We start from the raw sequence: 24,415 nt of genomic DNA, 5'->3' as shown, positions 1-24,415 counted from the left end.
CAGCGGGGCTCTTGAAGTTGACATTACTAACATATATATATATATATATATATATATATATATATATATATATATATATATATATATATATATATATATATATATATATATATATATATATATATATATATATATATATATATATATATATATATATATATATATATATATATATATATATACTAGCTGTTGGGGTGGGGCGCTTCACACCTAGTTGGTGGGGCGCTTCGCGCCCCCTGAAGCCCCCCCCGCGCGCGTAAGTCGTTACGCGCCATATTAGTTACGCGCCATTGTAGTTGTGTCCCTGTGTCCCACCTGTGAATATAGATAGATTTATATATGTGTTTCAAACTACGTAAAAATTGCGAATATACAACATTCTTGGCTTTCCCATTGTCTGTCCATATACAAAGCCGTATGTACTAATAATGACGTCATATGCAAACGCTCTTTTTACAAACAAACAAACATGCATACACACAACTCGTTTTTATATAGATAGATAGATAGATAGATACAATACAAATTAACTACGTAAAACTTGTGAATATACAACAGTCTTCGCTGTCCCATTGTCTGTGCGTATAAATAGATTGTCAGGTTTACCGACCCTCAAAGATGCAACATACAATTGTACATTGGTAAAGCAATCTGTATTAAGATCTATACCGCATTTTTCTAGTGATTGCCCTTGAGCTTTGTTGATGGTGGTTGCAAATGCTAATCGAATTGGGAATTGCAATCTTTTAAATTGAAAAAGCAGATCCGTTGGAATCATGGGAATGCGAGGAATAAGAACAGCCTCACCCTCATAAGGCCCTGTCAAGATTGTGGCCTCTATTAGGTTTTCCATTGTTTTTTTTTACGGCAAGTCGCGTGCCATTGCAAAGCTTTGGTGGGTTGATATTTCTTAAAAGTATTATTGGTACGCCTATTTTTAGTTGTAGCACGTGTGGTGGAAACCCTGAAGGATCTATGGAATTTAAAAATTCAGATGGATAATTAACCGCTTCATTTGGTTCCAAAATACAAATTAACTGCGTAAAACTTGCGAATATACAACATTCTTCGCTGTCCGATTGTCGCTGCATATAAATTGATTGTCAGGTTTACCGACCCTCGAACCTGCAACGTACAATTGTCCATGGGAAAAACAATCAGTATTAAGATCTATACCACATTTTTCTAATGATTGACCTTGAGCTTTGTTAATGGTGATTGCAAATGCTAATCGAATTGGGAATTGCAATCTTTTAAATTGAAAAGGCAGATCCGTTGGAATCATGGGAATGCGAGGAATAAGAACAGCCTCACCCTCAAAAGGCCCTGTCAAGATTGTGGCCTCTATTAGGTTTTCCATTGTTTTTTTTACGGCAAGTCGAGTGCCATTGCAAAGCTTTGGTGGGTTTATATTTCTTAAAAGTATTATTGGTACGCCTATTTTTAGTTGTAGCACGTGTGGTGGAAACCCTGAAAGATCTAGGGAATTTAAAAATTCAGATGGATAATTAACCGCTTCATTTGGTTCCAAAACTGTGTCGACTGACTTGTAAAGGACTGCCTGGTCTCGAATCTTGGTCAAAACAATATTGTTGATTTCGTGGACGTCTATATTTTTGGGTGCGAGAATCGCTCTTTCACTTAGCCATTTATTATTTTTATAATTTTTTAGAATATTCGGAAATACTTTTTCAATCAATTCATTTTTGGACGTCACTAAATTACAGAAATCAGCAGGTAGTTGTATACGTCCTGAAATTGAGTCTACTGGGAGCTTTCCGTTTCCCATTGCCAGCAATTGATCTGAAAATGTTTGACCAGAGTCATCGTTTTGCAATCGGACACGCATATTTGTAGTTAATTTTAATGTTTTTACGTGTGCCCATAAATTAGAATTTTTCAGGCAAGCATTCATTTCGTCTGCAGGAGTTGATCTAGGTATTATAGGTAATGTTTGCCTGAAATCTCCCGCAAGCAATGTTAAGGTGCTGCCAAAGGGTTTCGACTTCCCTCGCAAATCTTTCAAGCATTGATCCAGAGCCTCGAGCGATTTTTTGTGTGCCATTGTGCACTCATCCCAAATAATAAGTTTGCATTGCTGCAATACTTTACCCATCCCAGATGATTTGTAAATATTGCACGTTGGAGTTTCTGTAGAATGCAAGTTCAGAGGCAATTTCAAAGCGGAATGAGCAGTTCTTCCACCAGGCAGCAATGTTGCGGCTATTCCGGACGACGCAATTGCCAACGCTATATCATTTTTTGATCGAATTGATGCCAGAATCAGTTTTATAACAAACGTTTTACCAGTACCTCCTGGCGCATCCAAAAAGAAAATTTCTCCAACGTTGTTATCGACACAATGCATTATCGTATCATAAATGTCTTTTTGTTCCGACGTTAACTTGGAAATGTTATTTTGTACATACGACAATAGATCACTCGTACTGTAACTTTGTTCACGATCCAATTCTACACATGTCGAAACAGCAGCGATACGGTTAGGTGAAGGCTTTCCCAAATTCTTAAGAGGTTTGTTTGCCATACTTACGCACAAATCTTCTATAACAACTAAAGTGTAGTTATAAATTTCTGATGTAAAATCAAAAGTCATATCTGACGTCTCTAACTGTTTTCGATGGAGTATATCTTCGGACATTTTTGACTTATATTTTTCCCATAACTCTGTAGGAGCTGATGGAGAGCAAGTTGTTAAAATGATGCCAAACAATGCACGAATTTGACTTGGGGTTGACGTTTCGCACGCATCATTGATGCAGTTATCCCAGTGTTGGTCATTCTCCAATAAATTCAGAGCTTGGCATGCACTACGGTAAGTGTCATGTATAGTACCATTTACAGTCCTCAAATACTCAAAGGATGTCGGACCGGGTACATTCACCAAAAGCAGGCGTAGAAAGAAGCATTCATGTTGATTGGGGTGAACGGTGTAGAGTCTTCCTATCGTGGTATCTTTGAAGATGGTAGGTTGGCCGTCGACTGACTTACCCTGTTTTCGACGTTCAAATACTTTATTTTTAGTATTCCACGTGTAATACGAAGGCACTTCAGTATACAGCAGTTTTTTTGCAAAAGAATCATTTTTGCAAAGCGAAAAAAAGCTGTTAATGTTGTATCCGGTGGATTCAGGACTCTTTGTTGCACGTTGGTTTCCGTGAAATAAACACGTTGACCATTCTGTAAATGTACCGCTAAGTGAACCCCAGCTGGACTACGTTCATGTATCGGAAATGAAAGAATTCGCCAAACAGCTTCATTACTGCTTATGTATCTTCCAGCCTGATATTCTACGATTTCATCGAAATCTTTGATTTCGGGCTGCAAGCCAAAAACTGCCATGTCACTGCCTTTGTTGACGTATTTACATATGTATTTGATTGCCTTTACGGAGTTACAGTATTCAACGTTTATGTGTGCATTAAATGTTTTTGATAATAATGGGGAATATGGAACAACCCACTGGTTATCTACTTCGATGGTGGTACCGTTACGCTTCTTTATTATTGCTGTTTTACCGCCATCTTCAGTAGATCTTCTTCTATATTGTGGGTAACCATCATTGCCAGTAATTGTTTTGGGTACTAAAAGTCGAGGATATTGCTTTGTGCACCTTCCTTTGGCCATGCATGGTGAATTTTCGTTCAGTGCACCGCAAGGTCCATGTATCATATTTTTTACAATAATATCATGTAACCCCTTATCGACATTTTTATCAGGTATTTCAGCGGAAATCACATCATCAATTTCGTTCGAAGTAATTTTTTTATGTAGCCAGATTAGTATATGTGCGTGTGGCAAACCTCGTTTTTGCCATTCCACTGAGTACATCCAGCATCGCACTGACCCAAACACTTCATGTTTTACAAGGTAGTTTATCAGTGATTTCAACTTTTGCCGGAAGACACGTGCCGTAATGTCATGCTTATGAACCGCCGATTGTCCTTGAAGTAAAAGCTACAGTATCTCGTCCCAAGATTGATTACATGTAAATGTAATAAATAAATCTGGACGACCATAGAGACGAACATACGCAATAGCATCTTGAGCATATTCATGCATATGACGGGGACTGCCAGCATATGACGAAGGTAAAATTGTTAATCTTCCAACGTTTGTGGTATTACCGTCATTTATAACTGCATCTCGCAAATGAATGTATTGTTCAGAGCGGAGCTTGGTCTGATTCAGGCGGATATATAGCAAACGTTCTGATTCAATTTTAGCATACATATCCACGACGAATTGGTGAAACAATTCACGGCATTTTAAAATATAATTTTCTTCATCCTGCCGAATCATTAGTCTATAGGAATAATAATGCATTGCACTGCATTTCTTATTCATTTCTTTGTTAGTGGCTGGATTCATCAATTTAATATTAAAGTGATAGCCGTCGGCTCCATCCCAAAAAATGATAGGATATTGTAGGGCATCGTAGCATCGATGAGTTTCAGCAATTCTTAACAACTGAGCGTTTCGCTTATGAAGAATAATATCTCGAGGTAAAAACTGATCACCGACCATAACGATTGCCACTTCGTCGATAGTCGGAGCATTGTATCTACGCACATGTTGGCCAGGAGGCGTTTTGTCAGCGGAAATAACAATTTTAAGCGTATCAGTAGGCATCAAATCGATGGCTGTTTTGAACAGACGCACTAAATTATTATTTTCGTGGAAAAGATGTTGCAATTGGGAAACGATTGTCCTTTCAACTTTGGGAGAAATTTCGCAACGTGCATTCAATTCAGAATTTCTATCACTGATGAAGTACAATTGTAAAAATTTATAATTCTCGCCTGAGAATGGTAGAAGGGACCCTGCTTTATGATAAATTTGCCCTTTTACTTTGAAAGTAGACATAAATTGATCTGGATTTTCGATTTGGGCTCCAAACGACGTCATTTGGAAACATGAGTTGTATTTTCTGATTTTTGACAAAAAACGCTTAGATTCTGACGTAGTTCCAGTAAGGAAAGTCTTCAATGGCTCTGGTGGTGCAGCCAATAGAGGAAGTTTAACTTTTCCTGAGGCGCAACACATTCCCATTGTTTCACCATTGAATTTCAAGGCCTTGCAATAGGGACAAATTTTAGACATTGTCCCGATTTGAACACATCTACTCAAGCTATAATCATCGACTGGGTTGTACCTGAATCTTTCTCACGCTTTCTGTTCTTTCTTTCTCTATCAGCCTGAAGCCTGTTTCCTTGCTGTTCTTTTGATTCCTCGGCACGCTTTCTGTTCTTTCTTTCTCTATCAGCCTCAAGCCTGTTTCCTTGCTGTTCTTTTGATTCCTCGGCACGCTTTCTGTTCTTTCTTTCTCTATCAGCCTCAAGCCTGTTTCCCTGCTGTTCTTTTGATTCCTCGGCACGCCTTCTTTTTTCACTTTCTCTTTTAGCAGCAAGTCTGCTTTCGCGTTGCTCTGGTAGTTCCTCGGCACGCTTTCTTTTCTGACTTTCTCTATCAGCAGCAAGTTTTTTGGCATAGACTCTTTGAGCATCTTCATCGGCTTTTGCCATGGTAAGTTCATCAGTCATTGTAAACTTAAACATTAATAGATTTCTACGTGAACATATGTCTTATATATCTTGAATGACGTCACCATCAAAGCAAAAATGACGACAACTAATTTCATGACGTCAGCCGACACAGAAACATGACGTCACCTGACAACTAATTTCATGACGTCAGCCGACACAGAAACATGACGTCACCTGATCCACAGACAGACAGACAACTTATTTATATATATATAGATATACTAAATGTTGAGGTGAGGCTTCGCACCACCCCAACACCTAGCTGTTGGGGGCGCTTCATGCCCCTCCAAGCCCCCCCCCCGCGCGTGTAAGTCGTTACGGGCCATATTAGTTACGCGCCATTGTAGTTGTGTCCCTGTGTCCCACCTGTGAATATAGATAGATATATATATGTTTTTAACTACGTAAACTTGCGAATATACAACATTCTTTGCTTGCCCATTGTTTGTGCATATAAATAGATTGTCGGGTTTACCGACTCTTGAACATGTAACATATAATTGTCCATGGGAAAAACAATCCGTATTCAGATCTATACCTCATTATTCTAATGATTGCCCTTGAGCTTTGATTGTTAATCGAACATTCCCTGTGTCCCCGTCGTCATTTATATATCCCTCCTGTGCCTCCCGGCGTCCCCATTGTAGTTGTGTCCCTGTGTCTCGGTCGTCATTTATATTCCCTGTGTCCCGGTGTCGCAGTCTAACATACATACATACAACTTATTTGACAAACAACTTCATGACGTCATAATGCTCAATCCTTATAATGACGTCAGTCGACAAGCACAGTCGACAGTCGACAAACATGACGTCAGTCGACACACAAACATGACGTCAGTCATGTCACACACACACAAACAAACAACTTATTTTTATATTTATAGATAGTTAATATATATTGCGTCATAATAATACAGTTTACTAAAAATTAATGTGTCTAATATCTAAAAACTTGCCTTATACAAGATACATTCTCGAGTGATAATTTGATTTTTCAATCAATGTCTATATTCTTTCTTTATTCGTCATTTTGCAGTTCATGTGTGAACTGCTTTTACATTTTCACCCTGAGATTGGATGAGCAGTAGTCTTGGCTGGAATATTTTTATTGCATCCTTGTTTTAAATGTACGTAAATATTCCGAGTTTTTTCTATTGTATTGTATTTTCTCTCACTGTCTTAGCTTGAAACTTCCTTAAGACGAGACACGTGCTATTCATTCCAAATCGGTACCAAGAAGCTTCTGGACCAGGCTCTGCCAAAGTTATCTATCCTTTATCTGCGGTGAATGAGTTGAAGCCACGACTTGTCCCAATTGTTGCCATGTTTCCAGAAACTAGCTAGTAGTTTGACATCCTTCTTCACGATGTTCATCTATGACTTGATCTGGCCTCCTGGTTTTTTCTTTCAAGAGGAGAGAGGCACTATAGTAAGAACCTGGCCACCCGGCGTCGCATTGCATGTCCAAGTCACTTGAGATGCCTTTTGTTGGTCATGCTGGACATTGTAAGCCTTTGTCCGTACATCTTCATGGGCTGATTTGTTGTGACCGTCTGTTGTTGCAAATAGCTTTTTGGATGCTGATTGCGAGAGCTGCCATATCTCTCGTTGCCGCCAATCTTAATCATTTCTTCCGTTTTCAGTGCTGAGTCGGATATGAAAGTACTCTCATCAGCATATTCGAGGTCATTCACGCATTCTTTAGCTGAAAACGTCACGCCATCTTCTTTATTCAATGCCTCTTTTATAATCCAATCCACTAAGAAAATGGATAGAAATGGGGACGCTGGGCAGGTTTGGCAAACACCTCGCCCTATTTCAAACATTTCTGTCAGTTCGCCATATACTTGGTTATTAGTCTTTGTGTCTTCATAAGAAGCTTTGAGCTGGTCGACCAATTTAGTTGTAACACCATCTTCAAGCATTATCTGCCAGAAGAAAGGCTAGAGTATAGAGTCAAATGTGGTGATGAAGTTGAGAAAGGTGGTGACAATGTCTTGTCCATAAATGAACTGATTGTGGAGGAGTCGCAGAGTGAAAATATGATCAATATCCGTCTCGGGGCCTAACCCAGCCCGGTCCTTTCTTTTTTGTTGCTCTTGTTCTTTTCTATAACGGTTTATGACAACTACTGCAAAACTTCTCGGCTACGCCAATCAGTGAAATTCCCCGGTAATTCTTGCAATCACCATCTCCCTTTTGAAGATAGAAATCAGAATGGCGTTGCGCCAGTCCTAGGGGACAAAATCCAAATTCCAGACTTTACTGAGTAGGTTCCGTCAGGGCTTTCTACGAGTGCTCGGCTTCTCTTATCAATTTCTGCACGTAGGGAATCCTCTCCTGGGGACTTGTGGTTTTTCAAAGATTTAATGGCATTTCTGACCTCTTCTGTTGGCCGAGGTGATATTTCACATGGATACTGCTCCTCTAGTGGCAGTAGAATTTTATGAGATATTTTGCTCGGCGATTGGGGTTTAGTCTGCCCTTTTCTATTCAAGATCTTTGAAGTGGTGTCTCCACCAATCCAATCTTTCTTGACGATTTCATATGATGCTTCCGTATTTCGTTCTCAAGTTTCCTGAGCTACAGCTCCTTTACAGCTCTTCGAAGATTCGGTACTGCTTGTTGGTCTCGTTTTTGGCTGTTACCTCCTCTAACTCTTTGCTGCAGCTTGACCAGTAGGCATTTTCGTCCCTTCTAGCCAGCTTGTGGGTTTGCAGAGTTCTCTGAATGCTGCCCCGTTAGGGCTTTCTCTTGTCTTCCAAAGCAATGAGTATTCTTGGGGTGAATCGTTTCTTGGTGGCTGGTGTTCTCTTTCGTAGAACCTGTCCAGCAACCTCTTTTGTGATTTTTTTCATTATCTGACTGGACTTTCCTTTGGTTTCATTTGCCGTTCCATCAGATTTGTGCTTCAGTTGTTCCAGGACCTGAAAGCGATTTCTTAATTACAGGTCAAACTCAGGTCATACCTCCGGACCTTGGAGTTTTTCCACGTTAATTTTGGGGTGGTCTAGATTTCTTCCAATTAGAGAGTTTAAGTTTTACTGTTGTTACTAGGATGAAATGATCTGATCTATTCTTTGATCCAGATGGGTCAATATGGTCAAGTAGAGCAAGGGTACGGCCATCTTTCGATTTATACATGAAAGGATGGGCGTTCATGTGCTTATTGAACGTATTATGATACTTACAGATGATATTACATTGCCAGCAGCAGCAGCCGTGTCGGTTAGAGTATTTTTTTTTGTCCTCGGCCGTGCGGTCCAAAACTAGCGTACTCACGGGGTTCGAACTAATGACGAATCGTTATTTTAAAGTCTCCAGCAATGAACAGTTGGTCTAGATTTGAGATGATTTGAGCAGGGGAATTCTCGATTTGAGCAGTTTGCAGGGGAGGTTCACTTGACGTCTTGGCCCATGCCGCCACAGCAGCCAAGAATACATCTTCCCACATGAACCAACCAATTTCCGAAAGAGTTGAAAGGGACCAGATCTTTACTTTTGTGTATATATGTGATGTCTTAATTGTTTGCCTTTCCTGATGTGCTGGTCATACTAAAATTGTCCTGAGTTATGGTTCACGTTTGATCTAGACAATGAACAATGAATTGCGATGTTTTATTTCTGTTCGAGTTTACGAGTATACGCTTTTTTTCTTGGTGTTCTATGTCAAGTATAATTAATTGCTGTTTCACCATTAATGTATTAACTGGTAATTTAAGACAGATAACATTCGTTGTCGAGATCTCGAAATGTCTTTTTTTCAATTATATTCTTTTTCATTGTATTGTTGTACTATGTTCATATATTGTTGTATTATTATGTATTGTTGTATTATAAACGTTCTAATACTGCTTTTACGTAAAGAAATATTCAGATATTCCTAGGATATTCAAAGATACTGCTAGTGCCTGAAGCAATTAGTTCCGTATGATACGGAATTTGTTGTACAAAATAAAATAAAAATAAGCCCACTCCTTTAAAATGGTGACTCCTCAAGTCCATGGAGGGGTGGACTTTACCATATTGGCCTCTGGAAGACCGCTTTATTTTTGAAATTTCGTATGGGCGGGGGCAAATTTTTCGCGTTTTTTAATTAAATCATTGAAAATACTAAAAAGAAATGTTTCATTGAAAATGCCCCAAAAGAGGTAAATTTTGAAATATAGGGGGCGCACCCATCCTGTTTGGCCCCCTCCTGGTTAGAGACGGCAACTGAACAGAAGAGATAAATTTCATTACAGAAAGTTTAGTTTAAGGAAAAAGAAACATCGATGACCATTGAAAAAAGAAAAGCAAGAGAATAGTATGGCGAATATATGAAAAGGCGAAAAATGCGTCCCATTCAAATAATGATTACGTTAAAGTGATATCAAAGTCCTGAAGGGTAATGTATCCTTAAATAATCTATTATGCATAGTAATTGAGAAACTTGAACGAAATTAATTAGTTCATAAACAGTCTTTAAACTTACAATAATTTTGATACTATCCATTGGGGGCCAGATGAAATTTTAATCGACTAATAGAAAAAACAGGGAAACATATGTTCAGAGCCGGTTTTAGGGGAGAGAGAGAGAAGGGGTACTTGCCCCAGGTGCATAAATTTTAGGGCGCAAAATTTCAAATAAATAATCTAACAGTTATAATCTTTTTATAAGTTTAAAATTTCATTTTTACTAAAATAAAGTATAGGGCACAGTTAGTAAATGAAAATGATTAATAAATTACTAATTGACTAATAAAAACAAATTAAAAAAAGGTTTTATATAATAAATTATCAATTAATTATTAGATTGAAAATTATTTGGTAATAAAAGAAAAATCTTTAAAATTGGGCCTCGAAAAATTTGGGGGATATAGGGGGGGGGATGCTAATCACCCTAAGCGCAAGAGAGTCCAGGTCCGCCACTACGTATGTTGCTCCACTGGATATCACAAATATTATGCTAGTTCATGCACTTGCTTTTCTGTAACGCCTTATGTGTCACAGACATGCTATGGGAAACTTAGCAGGTAAAATTTGCATAACTAAAAATTGACAGCCCTGCCAAGTTAGAAAATAATTAAGTTAAAGTAATATCTAAGTAATTCAAGATTATTTATCATCACAGGCTTGGATATACATAGTGATGATAGTCGTAGTAAGTCCTGCATTTGGTATGCTGCCAACGTCAGCCTTTTTACTGCTCTCCTTGTTTCTTCATTATTCGTTCTGGAAATGTTGGAAGTCAGATCCTGGAATCGTTGAGAGTACAACAGAAAACAAATATGAAGTAACGATCTTTTTTTCCAATGTAGTTTTTCGTTTATCTTGACTTGATATCCCCTAAACACTCTTTTCTAGAAATAATTTTTAATTAATCAAATTTTTTTTTCTTTAACGGAAAGATTGTAGTCGCAGTACAAGTAGCAAGTGTATCAGTTATATTAGCAGTAGTAGTAGTAGTAGTATAGATAACTTCGAAGACCACACTGCCTTTCCATGACGAAAGTATAACAGTTCAAAAAAGGGATGAAACCTTTTAATTGACAGTGAACAGATATAAAAAATTTTAACTGGATATTTCGAACACATATACAGTGTCCATCATCAGCAGTAAAACTGCTGATGATGAATTGTATAACTTACATCCCTTGCCCCAAGGAATGGGGAGGGGGGCTGTCGTTCCCAGAGCCATCGTTATTGGACATTTTAGCAATGTTGAACGAAACGGCTATCTCAAAATTTCTATCGTTTCTCCTGAGGAAATAATAGGTGTGAGTGGCCCTCCAAATACTTTGGTTCTGAAAAAAAAGATACTAGAAATTTAAATTTACAATCGTATCAGCCCCCTCCGAAGTTTCTACAATAATTCCTTCCATAGGAATTGCCTTGGTGAAAAAAAAATTACATAGATACCACTTTGCTCTTATACCACCTATTTGATAAAGATACCACCCTATTTGAGCAAAAGTTGGTCCGTTGTGTGGCACAGAATGGCTGAAAAATCCACTTTGCTTTGTTTTTGAAGATCAGGGCCTGGGTGTGGGGCTCAAAACTTCCTGTTTAAAGTTTTAGACCATGAAAAGGTGGTTGGCTATTTTAGAATTTTCACTTCCTTGTATTTATAACTGTCTTTTGGCAAAAATTTATGTTTTGTTGCGCAAAGAGGAAGAAAAATTCTTTTTTGTGGGACAATGTCCTCAGTTATTTGAAAAGGTCATCATGTGTTACTCAGAGCTGACTTTTTTAAGATAGGGGTTCAAGCTCTTCTGTGTAGGGGACCGTGGAAAATTCATTGGGTCTCTGAGAGTTTCACTCTCTAACATTTTGATCCTGTTTGGGCAAAGATTAATGTTTTATGGCATGAAATGGCATAAAACGCCACTGGGGTGTCGTCTGTCAAGATGGGAGAAACAAAACCTTCTTTTCAGGGTTGTAAGCAATGGAAAATGGACTGGCTGTCTTAGAATTTCGATTCTCTGGCATTTTGACAAGGGCACTGGTTATGGTAATTTCCTTTCAGATGAGCAATCTCCCAACATTCTACGGCAACTGGTGTGATACGATTACTCCTGGGGAAAAAACGAAAACATGACTGAAAAATACAAAAAATTGATTTTCCTTTTTGCTTAAGGTTGGGAGGTTATTTCATCTCTAGACGATTTTTGACCATATTGATTCTAATGGTACACTTTCCATTTTGATTCGACGTTTCATTTGAGGGGTTTCGAGCGCTTTCAGAAATTCTCGAGGAGTTCGAAATTCCAACAAATTTGTTTTTTGGAAGGAATTTTTACTACAAAAATTAACTGATATAAAAGTTACCATCTTGTGTATTTTAGTGTTTTTTTTCTTCTTGTTTTCCCTCATTGAATTGAGGAACTGCTTCTGTTTTTGCTGTAAATTCATTTTGGCTATTTATCTGTTTTTTATTATATATTTTCGAAGGAAAAATAGTAATAACAACTAAGAAGAGGAGTATAAGAAAACTTAAGAGTTTTGGCTCTTGTTTGCCTCCATTAGGGGATTGAGCCTGCCCCCTCCCAAAAAAGAGGAATTGATTTGGAAAATTATTGTAAGGCTTTATAGCCTTTTCCTAGCCATAGCATCCCTGAAAATTTTCAAAATACAAAAAAAGGAGGAAAAACGAAAGTAGATAATTTTGGATGGTCAAAAATGAAACAGATTGTTTTCAAATAGATATGAACGAGATTTTAATGCAGTCTCAGTTCATTTCCTAATAAAAATAGTGGCTCTTTGTCCCCCTCCGTCAGTATTATCCAAATAGTGGCTACAACGTAGTGTCAACTCAGTTTTAGGTCAGTTACTTAGTTTATCTGTCATAAAAGAAAATGACTGCTGTCTTTGATTGTTTTGAAGAAAATATTCTTTTTTTAATACGAAGATCTAGTTTATTTCTTGAATGTTTTAAAACAATTTTTTGGAAAGGATTATGTTCAATCATTGTAAGCTATTGTTTTATTGTGCCTTTTTAATAGATTTTGGTTATTATTTGGGATTATAAAATTTAGCTTGTAATAGCGATCTAAAAAAATAATCTTATCATATTTAACCGTTCAACCTTCGTCATAGAACAAAATTTTAATATGTTTTTTTTTTCAAACTAACAATATCCATTTTAGTCAATAGTTCGACTGGCAAAAACAACCGGTCTCGACCTCGATAAGTTTTGCACGACATGTCTACTTCAAAGACCCATTAGATCAAAGCATTGCTCCGTTTGTAATCGATGTATTGCAAGGTTTGATCACCACTGTCCATTTGTTGGAAATTGTATTGGTAAGTTTTTTTTTTATATGTATAAAATTTACTCTATTAAAATAAAAATTAACCAATTCGTAATCCACTTTTTTTTTCTATTGTTCCGTTGTTCTGTTTTCAATAGAAAGCTTATAAAGTTTCCCACAAAACTTTGGATCCCTCATCGGCAACTACCCCAGCAACCAGTGCAACTTTCTACCTCATTGGGGGGAGGGCATGTATCCCTAAAATGACCCCCTGGGTCCGCTGTTGTTACCCTTTAATTTTCATGCTCGGGAAATTTTTATTGAATATCATAAGTTAACCTTGAAACGGATAGACAATTCTGCAAACAGGAGTATGGTTACGTCCCCCCTCTAAGCGTTATAAGGGTTATTGCGTCATTTGCTTGTTACTAAACACCATATGTTTTTGAACAGTGTTTTTTAATTTGTCAAAATATTTCCGAAATTAAAAACAAATAAAATCACGATCATAATCGAGATGACTAAAAACAATTGATTAAATGAACTGAATGTCTAATTTGTGATGATATTATTTGACGGTATGTTTTTATTTTTAATGCTATATTTATAGAAGAAAAAAGTTCTAAATATACATGGTTTCAGTAAAGCATGAAAGACGCGCTTAGAAAGTTACTGGGGAACTTTCTTTTCTATATATAAAAGTGTTGTTTATTTATCAGGGATCGTACAGGGTTCCTTTTTTATCACTTTTTTCTACCAGGTCACTTTTGAATGGAAAAAGCCACATTTTTCACTTTTCAAAAACTCTTGAAACAAGAACTGGCCAGAGTGTTCTTACTACATGTTGATTAATGACTGGTAAAATAAAATTTTAAAGAGAAAGGAGCAAAAGGGATTAGCGCCCCTTGCCTATGGAGTACTTCCTGTATTTGTTGTTTTATTGTAGTCTGTCTTGAATGCTTTGCATTCAAGGTGGTCTGTGGCTCACGGCCTTTTTTGGAAACTTGTTTCCACTTGCACAACTTGTCTAGACAGGCTAAAATATAGTTTTCAATGCTATTGGCTATAGCGTAGTATGTTTTTCCTACGATTGATGTAGCCACCTTTGATTTATCTGGGTTGAAGAAACAAGACCCTAACGGACACCTGCACCATAAGTTGTGCACCGGCATTGATGTAAGTAGCATCGTCTGTTCAATTTGGAGCATTGTCTTCAGGCAGCATGCTAAGAATGACAGCCCCCAAAATTCAAGTTAGACTGGAACTGAGCGCGAATCAGTTTCAATTATCTCTTATTCAGACTGCAGATAAATACTCTGAACAGTCAGTAAAACATTTGAGTCTATCCTGCCCCAAATATGACTGCTCGAGAACCCAGCTGGTATGAGCCCTAAAAGCTACAGACTCAGATTTTCTGCAACTTGACGTCAGAATATCGACAGAGTTTTTTGGGCGATCTTTGGAACAGCAGAACCAAAGAAACCATACTCCCTGGCCCCTGCGGGGTTTTGTCAACCCCGTAGGTATTATTAGATGATGTTAGGATAAGTTTGAACAAAATGGCTATCACAAAATTTTGATTGCATGCATTTTGGAAAAAGAAGGTATTAGGTTCTGTCTCTGATCTGTTCTCTGATCACTTTTGACTCTTAAAAAGGATCTAGAACATTCAATTTTAAATCAAATAAGCCTCCTTACAAATTTTTACGACCCCCCTTCCATAAAAACATGATACGACCCTGAGGTGTAACTTAAAACCCTTGTCCACGGACTCTTGGGATTGTGTCAACTCAAAGGCATTGTTATATGGTCTTCGGAATGTTTGAACAAAATGGCTATCTCAAAATTTTGATCGGATGCATTTTGGGAAAAGAGGAAGTTGGGGGAGCTAGTTGCTCTCTGATCATTCTAGAATCTGTAAAAGGGATATAGAACTTTCAACTTCCAATCAAATCAGCCCCTTTCCGTAGTTTTTACGGCCAACTTTTCCATGACAACTTTGTATGCCCTCGGGACATAATTACAACTCTTTCTGCCTGCTCTGGGGGGCTGTGTCAACCCCGGAGTTGTTACATGACACCTGGGCTATTTTAACCAATATTGCTATTTCAAATTTTGATCGGATGTATCTGTAGAAAATAAGGGGTGGAAGGGGGCTAGTTGCCTTCCTATCATTTTTGACTTTTGTAATTGGAAATGGACTCCTCAATTTCCAATCAAATGAGCCCCCTCTGAAGTTTATACGACAACCCCTTTTACAAAAATCTTATATGCCCGAGGGCATACAGTAACTTACAACACCTACCCCCAGGCTCTGGGAGGACTGTGTTGACCCCGGAGTTTTTGCTATATGATCTTTGGTCAATTTGAACAAACTAGCTTCCTGAAAAAGATGACTAGATGCATTTAAGGAAGAGAGGGTCTATGAGGGGGGGGGGGTGCTAGTTGTCCTGTGATTGCTTTTTACTTTTAAAAAGGGAACTAGAACTTTCAGTTTCAAATAAACCCCCCCAGAAGTTCATGTGAGCACTCCTTACTTAAAAATTTTGTGTGCCCCCGCATAAATTGCAGCACTTACCCACGGGCTTTGGGGGCTGTTTCGTTCGTAAAAGTTTTTGTTATCTCATCTTAGGACTATTTTGAACAAAATGGCTTTCTCAAAGTTTTTATCGGAAGCAATTGGTAAAAATAGGGCGTGTGGTGGTTGAATTGCTCTCCAGTCGATTTAGAGTCTTAAAAGGGAACTAAAACTTTCAATTTTCATTCAAATGAGCCCAGTCCGAAGTTTATACGACCACCCTACTATAAAAAAATTTAATACTAACGGGACATAACTTACAACATTTGCCCCAGAGCTCTGTTGGGTTGTGTTAACCCCAAATTTGTGTTATCAGATCTTTCAACTATGTTGAACAAAATTGCTGTCTAAAAATTTTGATCAGATGTATTTGGAGAAAAGAGGTTATGGGGAGGCAGTTCAGCTCCAATCACTTTTTATTCTCAAAAAGGCCATTAGAACTTCTGATTTCCAGTTGAATGAGCGGGGTAAATACAACACTTGCATCATTGCTCTCTTGGCATCAGTATGTTTATAAGTTTTTTTTTCTTTTTTTTCTGTTTTTTTTTTGTTTTTTTTTTGACGTCGTTAATTTTACGTTAGGTTAAATGGCGCTCTCCAAATGCTTTACCCCCACCCCCCGTAATGGTAAAATATATAGTCCAAATTATATTATTATAAAAATTGAAGTTGTATGAAAGTTATATTTTATTAGCTTTGAAACTGTGAAAAAACAGGTGAAATCTGTTTTATTAGATGCCTTATGAAAGATCAAGGCAGTCGTAATAGTGCAACTGTACTGGAAGTACCATTTAAGCAATAAAAAAGTGTATACATCAGGGCTACCAATGCAAAAAAAGTGATTTTCCTTGTTGATCAAGGTGGGGGGGGGTCTAAGTTTCCTGTATGAAGTTTTCGGCAATGGGAATTCCAATGGTGCATTTTGTTTCGATCCGATGCCATTCTCGAGGGATTTCTCACTATTTTTGGGAAACACCAATGAAAACTTTTTATGCCCCCGGGACATAATTACAACTCTTTCTGCCTGGCTCTGGGGGGCTGTGTCAACCCCGGAGTTGTTACATGACACCTGGGCTATTTTGACCAAAATTGCTATTTCAAATTTTGATCGGATGTATCTGTAGAAAATAAGGGGTGGAAGGGGGCTAGTTGCCCTCCTATCATTTTTGACTTTTGTAATTGGAACTGGAACTCTCAATTTCCAATCAAATGAGCCCCCTCTGAAGTTTATACGACAACCCCTTTTACAAAAATCTTATATGCCCGAGGGCATACAGTAACTTACAACACCTACCCCCAGGCTCTGGGACGACTGTGTTGACCCCGGAGTTTTTGCTATATGATCTTTGGTCAATTTGAACAAACTAGCTTTCTGAAAAAGTTGACTAGATGCATTTAAGGAAGAGAGGGTCTATGAGGGGGGGGGGTGCTAGTTGTCGTTTGATTGCTTTTTACTCTTAAAAAGGGAACTAGAACTTTCAGTTTCTAATAAAATAGCCCCCCCCCCGAAGTTCATGTGAGCACTCCTTACTTAAAAATTGTGTGTGCCCCGGCATAAATTGCAGTACTTGCCCACGGGCTTTGGAGGTTGTTTCTTTCGCAAAATTTATTGTTATCTGATCTTAGGACTATTTTGAACTAAATGGCTTTCTCAAAATTTTGATCGGAAGCATTTGGTAGAAATAGGGCGTGTGGTGGTTGAATTGCTCTCCAGTCGATTTAGAGTCTTAAAAGGGAACTAAAACTTTCAATTTTCATTCAAATGAGCCCAGTCCAAGTTTATACGACCACCCTACTATATAAACCTTTAATGCTCCTGGGACATAACTTATAACATTTGCCCCAGAGCTCTGTCGGGTTGTGTTGACCCCAAGTTTTTGTTATCTGACCTTTGAACTATGTTGAACGAAATTGCTGTCTAAAAATTTTGATCAGATGTATTTGGAGAAAAGAGGTTATGGGGAGGCAGTTCTGCTCCAATAACTTTTCATTCTCAAAAAGGCCATTAGAACTTCTGATTTCCAGTTGAATGAGCCCCCTCTGAGGTTTATTCCACCACCCTTCCATATGAAGTGTTATGGCCTTTACAATAGGCTATGCTATAACATGGTGTCTGATACCCTTAGCCGTACTTGGGGCATTGCAGATGCATCCTTTTTACAACCTGGATACAGAGTGTCTTTTGATTTAGTTCAACGCCCCTTCAACATTCTCTGAAGTTTTGGCTTAATACCCTTAGTCGTGTCAATATATTGCAGAAACATGTTTTTGGCAACCTGGATATAGGAAGTGTCTTTTGATTTAGCTCAACATCCCAAAGAAGTTTAAACTTAATACCCTTAGTCACACCTGAGATGTTGCAGGTACGCCCTTATGAAAACCTTGTACTATCACTTTTTCCGCAAGAAAGTAAAGAGCAACGTTAAAGCCAAAAACGAACAGAAATTACCCTAAATATGAGGGAATGCATTGTCCTGTACATCATCAGCTATCCAGTCTTGATGCTTAATTTTATTTTGTGTTTTAATGAAAATGACGCACTTTTTCGTCAATTTTTTCTCTTGTCATACTGCTTTTAGAATGAATATGGTCATTTTGGTGTATGTGTGTTGTTATATTTCCATTTTTAATAGTTTGGATTTTCTAAGGCATCCAACTGAAAATTTTTCATAGTGAAGGGGTAAATACAACACTTGCATCATTGCTCTCTTGGCATCAGTATGTTTATAAGTTGTTTTTTTTTGTTTTTTTTGTGACGTTAATTTTACGTTAGGTTAAATGGCGCTGTCAAAATGCTTTACCCCCACCCCCCGTAATGGTAAAATATATAGTCCAAATTATATTATTATAAAAACTGAAGTTGTATGAAGGTTATATTTTATTAGCTTGGAAACTGTGAAAAAACAGGCGAAATCTGTCTTATTAGATGCCTTATGAAAGATTAAGGCAGTCGTAATAGTGCAACTGCACTGGAAGCATCGCTTGCTTAAAGGCTACCAATGCAAAAAAAGTGATTTTCCTTGTTGATCAAGGTGGGGGGGGGGTCTAGGTTTCCTGTATGAAGTTTCCGGTAATGGGAATTCCAATGGTGCATTTTGTTTCGATCCGATGCCATTCTCGAATGATTTCTCACTATTTTTGGGAAACACCAAGAAATCTTGTTTCATCAAAATATTTTTTTTCTTTTAGAACTAATTGAAATATTAGTCACCTTACCTGAATCAACTAGAAATGGAAATTTTGTTTGACTAGATAGTTCTTTTTTAACACATTTTTAAACTTTTGGATACTGTGGACAGTGGTTTGCTCTTATATGTATATTACTCGAAAGCTTTCTGCAATATAAAAAAGATATTCCCTCATTAAATACCGTTCAAATGAAGGGAGTTTTGGAGGTAAATTAGAACGTTATAACTTACAGAAGAGATAAATTAGGTAGAAGAAAGGAGATATTGCCTTCTTCGACCCCCCCCCCCCCTGTTGGACATCCAATTAAAAAAAAAATGCCCTAAGAAAGACAGACTTGGACCTGTTTATTCAGTGAGTACCAGCACCCAATATATTCGGAAACTTAAAGTTTTAGTTCGTTTGTAGTACTTATCATGTTTTTTTATATTTTTCAGGAGCAAAGAATCATCATTTTTTTTTTTTTGTATTTTCTATTCTCCCTAAGTGGAATGTGTGTCTTCTATGCTTATGCATGTCTATCCTACTGGAAAGAGGTATGCTCTCTGCCGAATAAAACTTCTGAAGGTAATTTATTGCTCTTTTTATCGTTTCGGTGCTTTAACTTGCGATTAGAATTGTATGCTTTCTACATAGATGGGACTGGAGGGGGAGTAGCTGGAAATAAGTCTAGTTTCCTCAAGGTAATTTGTTACCTAAAAGGGCAATAGATATTGTAACTGCCTTTCAAACGAGCTTTTAAATAGCTCTCTATGTTCTTCCAGTGCCCCGGTTGCAGTGAATAATAAAAAACGAAAAAAAGAGGATACAACAGTACTAGTTATACAAAAAAGTGATTTTCCTGGTTGTTCAAGGTGGGGGGTCACAAGTTGTCTCTATGGAGTTTTCGGCAATGATGATTCCATTGTCCTTCTTTTGGTTTCGATCCAATCCCGTTTTATATATATTTCCGGGTAACTTTGAAATATCTATAATTTTGTATTCAAAACAATTTTCGGCCAACCGTCTAGGGCTAAACAGAAAGCAGGTTGTTCTCGGCTTGGGTGGGAGGAGCGTGTGTAGCTGTGTTTGTTTCGCACGTCTTGGCACTGCTGTGAGTTGTTGTTAGTAATAGTTGTAGTAATAATAATATTCCATCCACTTTTTGTCGTATAAAAAAAAATATTTTAGGGCAGTTCGTAATATGAAGGTAATTGTCCTCCTTCTTTGTCTGTTCTTTGCTTTCTATTGCAGCAGAACTAGATGTTTTCCGCCTGTCTTGACCCTCTAAATTCAGGTGCTACGCGGGAATTTGTATATACATAATCTACACAGACTCATTTCTATTTTATCCATAGCTTACTTCTATTAAATGACGTTTCTTTTAGTAAACTTTTATTTCATGTGGTGAAGAATTTGTCCAAAGGTCGCATATTACTTGACTCTGTACGAGGCATGTTGAGATATTGATCAAATTTTTTTCTGTCTTACACCAGCGTTGCCAACGCTTTGAGGTGAATTATACCTTTTTCTTAGCACAATAGGACCATACAAGATTCTTTGTAATTGTAATCTTTTGTGTCTCAAAAACACTAAAATCAACCGAAAAGCAAGTAACGCTGTTTAGCTCTTTTTTCTCGGCTAAAATCCCTTTTCTCGGGCTTATACTTCTAAGAAGTGGCAGGAAAGTTGCGAATACAAGTAAATGCACTGAAATGTGCCAGAAATTTTTGTTAGTGACGACACCATGACCAGTCGTCAGGTAGGGGTTTGGATAGAGATTACATAACGATAAATGTTTCTGTATGCCAATTTAATCAAATGAAAGAAATTTTTTGTCGTGAAAAATGGGTTTTAGTTTAAATACCGCAGTGGAGCAAAAAAGAAAGAAATAGAAAAAAAAACAAATATACGTTAGTTGAAAAAATGTGAATATTTCAGCTCCACATCCGGAACCCTTTCTCAGTGAAAAGGGGAAAAAACTTTAAAGAAGAAAAAACTGTTTTTTTTTAAATAAAACACATTTAATAAAAGCGGCAAAGTAAAAACACGGGAGAAAGAAAGAGAAAAAAAAACTTAGAAAATCTAAAAAAAAAATACAACTTGTATTCTAAAAACTTCCAGAATGGCTGTTACTAAGAACCCTGAATATAATTTTCTAAGAAGTTAAAGCTCCGTGTTTTCTTCTTCTCAAAAAGCTAGGGAAAGAAACGCTTGAGTGCAGGAGAGTTACGTTGTGCCTCCGTTTAAAAAAAGTGCAATGATAATTCATCGCACAGAAAGTATTTTCTCCAAAAGTGTCACACCATCCATATTCTGCCCGCCTCAAGCCTTTTCTCTGCCCAATTCAACTCTTGTCTTCCTTTTCGTGCTTTACCTCGCGATATGAGTAAACTTTAGTCCTAAATTACCGAAAAATTAATAAAACATGGCGATTATTATTTTTTTATTTTATTACTTTTACAGGTTTTTTGTATGTTTTGGATGTTCCCTCCACTTGTTTGCCGTCTTTTTTACATTTATTGGTTCTCCTCAAATCCGAGAGGTATATAAAACACAAAATGAAATTGCAAAAAGACTTGAAACGAACCAACGATTTACAATAGGATTAAAACCATTACTGCATAAAAGGCGTACAAAAAAAATCGCCAAATTTTATTTAAATTCTGAAAAGTAAAATATTATGTATAAGGATGATATTTTCATACTCACGATGAAATATCTTTCTTAATCATAGCTAACTCTAGCGGCTCTTTGATTTTAAATCTCAAAACTAATTCTATGCTCCTAAAGCAAATTTGAAAAACAAGAAAAATTTACAATATTTAAAATAGCAACCGCGATTTGGAGACAAATCGCAGATTTTAAAATCTTGAAAAATAAGTGAAGAACATAGACCCTTTGGGAGGGCAACTGTATTAAAAAGAGAACCTAAAACATCGGGATGATAGATACCTTCGAAGCTGCAATAAAGCAACCTCAGAAAAACAACGGTATCAGAAAACGGTAGTGAAATACTCCTGTCACAAATTAGTTCAGCTCAGTTATTACCATTGATGGGAAAATATTGACATTTTTTAACGCTAAAAGAAAGGCCTCTTTCTTAATAGTCAGGGAGTTAAGCTTACTAGATAGGGAATTATAATTTTGAATCAGGCTAGCTTTAAAACGACGATATAAAGTATAATTAATCCGATTCATTGCCTCCGCTACAATTTTTCCCAGCTTGGTCTTTTTTGGTGGGTATTTTCAGGCTGAAGATCTCTTCCTAGCTAATTTATCTACTATGAGTTGCCTCCCCGTAGTAGCATAATATTTGTAGGCATGGATATATAACGAGTAGGAGGTAATAGGCTTGATACTTTATGTGCAGAATTCCGACTCTTGTCGATAGAAGAGCATCGCCAAGAATGGAAAACCATGATGTGACCATGATGGGCCTAGGATTGCACAAATCCTCCGGTATTCAACTGGAGGTCCGAGGGACCTCCTGCTGTCCGGTTTTAAGCCGGGTTAAGTGCTTCGTATAGACTTTAGACAATGTGTTAGTCCTTGTTCAGCACTGGTTCTGGGACTATTGCTTTTCCTGAGGCCATGATAATTTCAATAACTTAAATAATATGAAAATTGGAGCTTGAAATTTTAACAACGTAAAAATATAACTATCGAATTGACATTTTCCCTGGCGAATTCAAACGCTTTGAACTGGACTTATTATGAGTTTCAGAAACTCAGGCGGGAAGGACGGGGTGCGTAGGCAGGGAGCAGGGCTCATGATAAATAAGGAATCTGCTAAGTGTTATTTAGGTTCGGAAGGTATTAATAATAGAATGCTAGTTGCTCATTTTACGACTAAAAAGTGTTAGGTATCAATCATACTAGTATATGGCCCGTAGAACCGACTGATGGGAATAGTAATGACTCAGATGAATTTTAATTTTAGCTACAGGAACATGGTATCATAGCCTAGGCAAATTTAATGTAGGAAAAGAAAATAATAACGAGTATAGATCTGTTGCATAATTGTAGGAATAGAAATCTAGTTATAACACCAATACAGTACTGGGTCTTTAAATCACCCATAAGTTAACATGGTGTTAACATAAGGATAAGACGGTTAGCCTTATCGATTATGTTATGGTAAACCGAAAACTTTTATCAAACAGTTCGTGAGAAACGAGCAGTAGTAAGGAGCGACCCGGCTCGATAGCAACCAAAACTCTAAAAAATGGAGTCTTAATCCAAAAGAATCGTATTTTAATGCTGATTTTAAATATATAAGTTTCATCAAGTTTAGTCTTACCCATCAAAAGTTACGAGCCTGAGAAATTTTGCGTCATTTTAGAAAATAGGGGGAAACACCCCCTAAAAGTCATAGAATCATTACGAAGGTCACATCATCAGATTCAGCGTATCAAAGAACCCTAATGTAGAAGTTTCAAGCTCCTATCTACAAAAATGTGGAATTTTGTATTTTTGCCAGAAGGCAGATCGAGGATGCGTGTTTATTTGTTTGTTTTGTTTTTCGAGGGGTGATCGTATGGACCCATTTGTCCTAGAATGCTGCGAGAGGGCTCGTTCTAACGGAAATGAAAAGCTCTAGTGCCCTTTTTAAGTGACCAAAAAAATTGGAGGGCACCTAGGCCCCCTCCCACGCTAATTGTATTCCCAAAGTCAACGGATCAAAATTTTGAGATAGTCATTTTATTCAGCGTAGTCGAAAAACCTTATAACTATGTCTTTGGGGACGAATTAATCCCCCACAGTCGCCGTGGGAGGGGTAACAAGTTACAAACTTTGACCAGTGCTTACATATAGTAATGGTTATTTGGAAGTGTACAGGCGTTTTCAGGGGGATTTTTTGGCTGGGGGAGGGGTTGAGAAGAGGGGGATATGCTGAGGGAACTTTACATTGAGGATTTTGACATGGGGGAATAAAATTTTCCTGAAGGGAGCGCAGGATTTACTAGCATTATTTAAAAAAAAAAAACAATGAAAAAATAATTATGAGAAAGTTTTTTTTTCAGCGGGAAGTAAGGAGCAGCATTAAAACTTAAAACAAACAGAAATTATTACCCATATGAGGGGTTCACCTCCTCCTACTACCTCGCTCTTTACGCTAAAGTATTTTTAGTAATCTCAACTATTTATTCTATGGCTTTTGTGATTCAGGGGTCATTCTTAATGAATTGGGACAAAATTTAAGCTTTAGTGTAAAGAGCGAGGTACTGACGAGGGGGCAAAACCCCTCATATACGTAATAAGAACATGAGAATACAAAAGTTCTTTATGTAAGCTTAAGAGTTCTTTAGCTAGTTCTTACAAAACTAGTAAGTTCTTACAAAAGTTCTTTAGCTAAAATTAAAAGTTCTA

The 24,415-nt window shown here is 37.4% G+C and overlaps 1 long non-coding RNA gene across 1 annotated transcript; it reads left to right on the top strand.

Moving 5' to 3' along the window:
• Nucleotides 1–10,685: 10,685 nt before the first annotated feature.
• LOC136040890 (uncharacterized) lies at nucleotides 10,686–21,779 on the top strand. Its single transcript, XR_010620907.1, has 3 exons — nucleotides 10,686–10,841; nucleotides 13,195–13,351; nucleotides 19,501–21,779. It is a non-coding gene; the product is annotated as an uncharacterized LOC136040890 (long non-coding RNA).
• Nucleotides 21,780–24,415: the final 2,636 nt, after the last annotated feature.

Source organism: Artemia franciscana, chromosome 21 (genome assembly GCF_032884065.1).
Source record: "Artemia franciscana chromosome 21, ASM3288406v1, whole genome shotgun sequence".
NCBI lineage: Eukaryota > Metazoa > Arthropoda > Branchiopoda > Anostraca > Artemiidae > Artemia > Artemia franciscana.
This window is presented reverse-complemented; position numbering and strand designations above follow the sequence as displayed.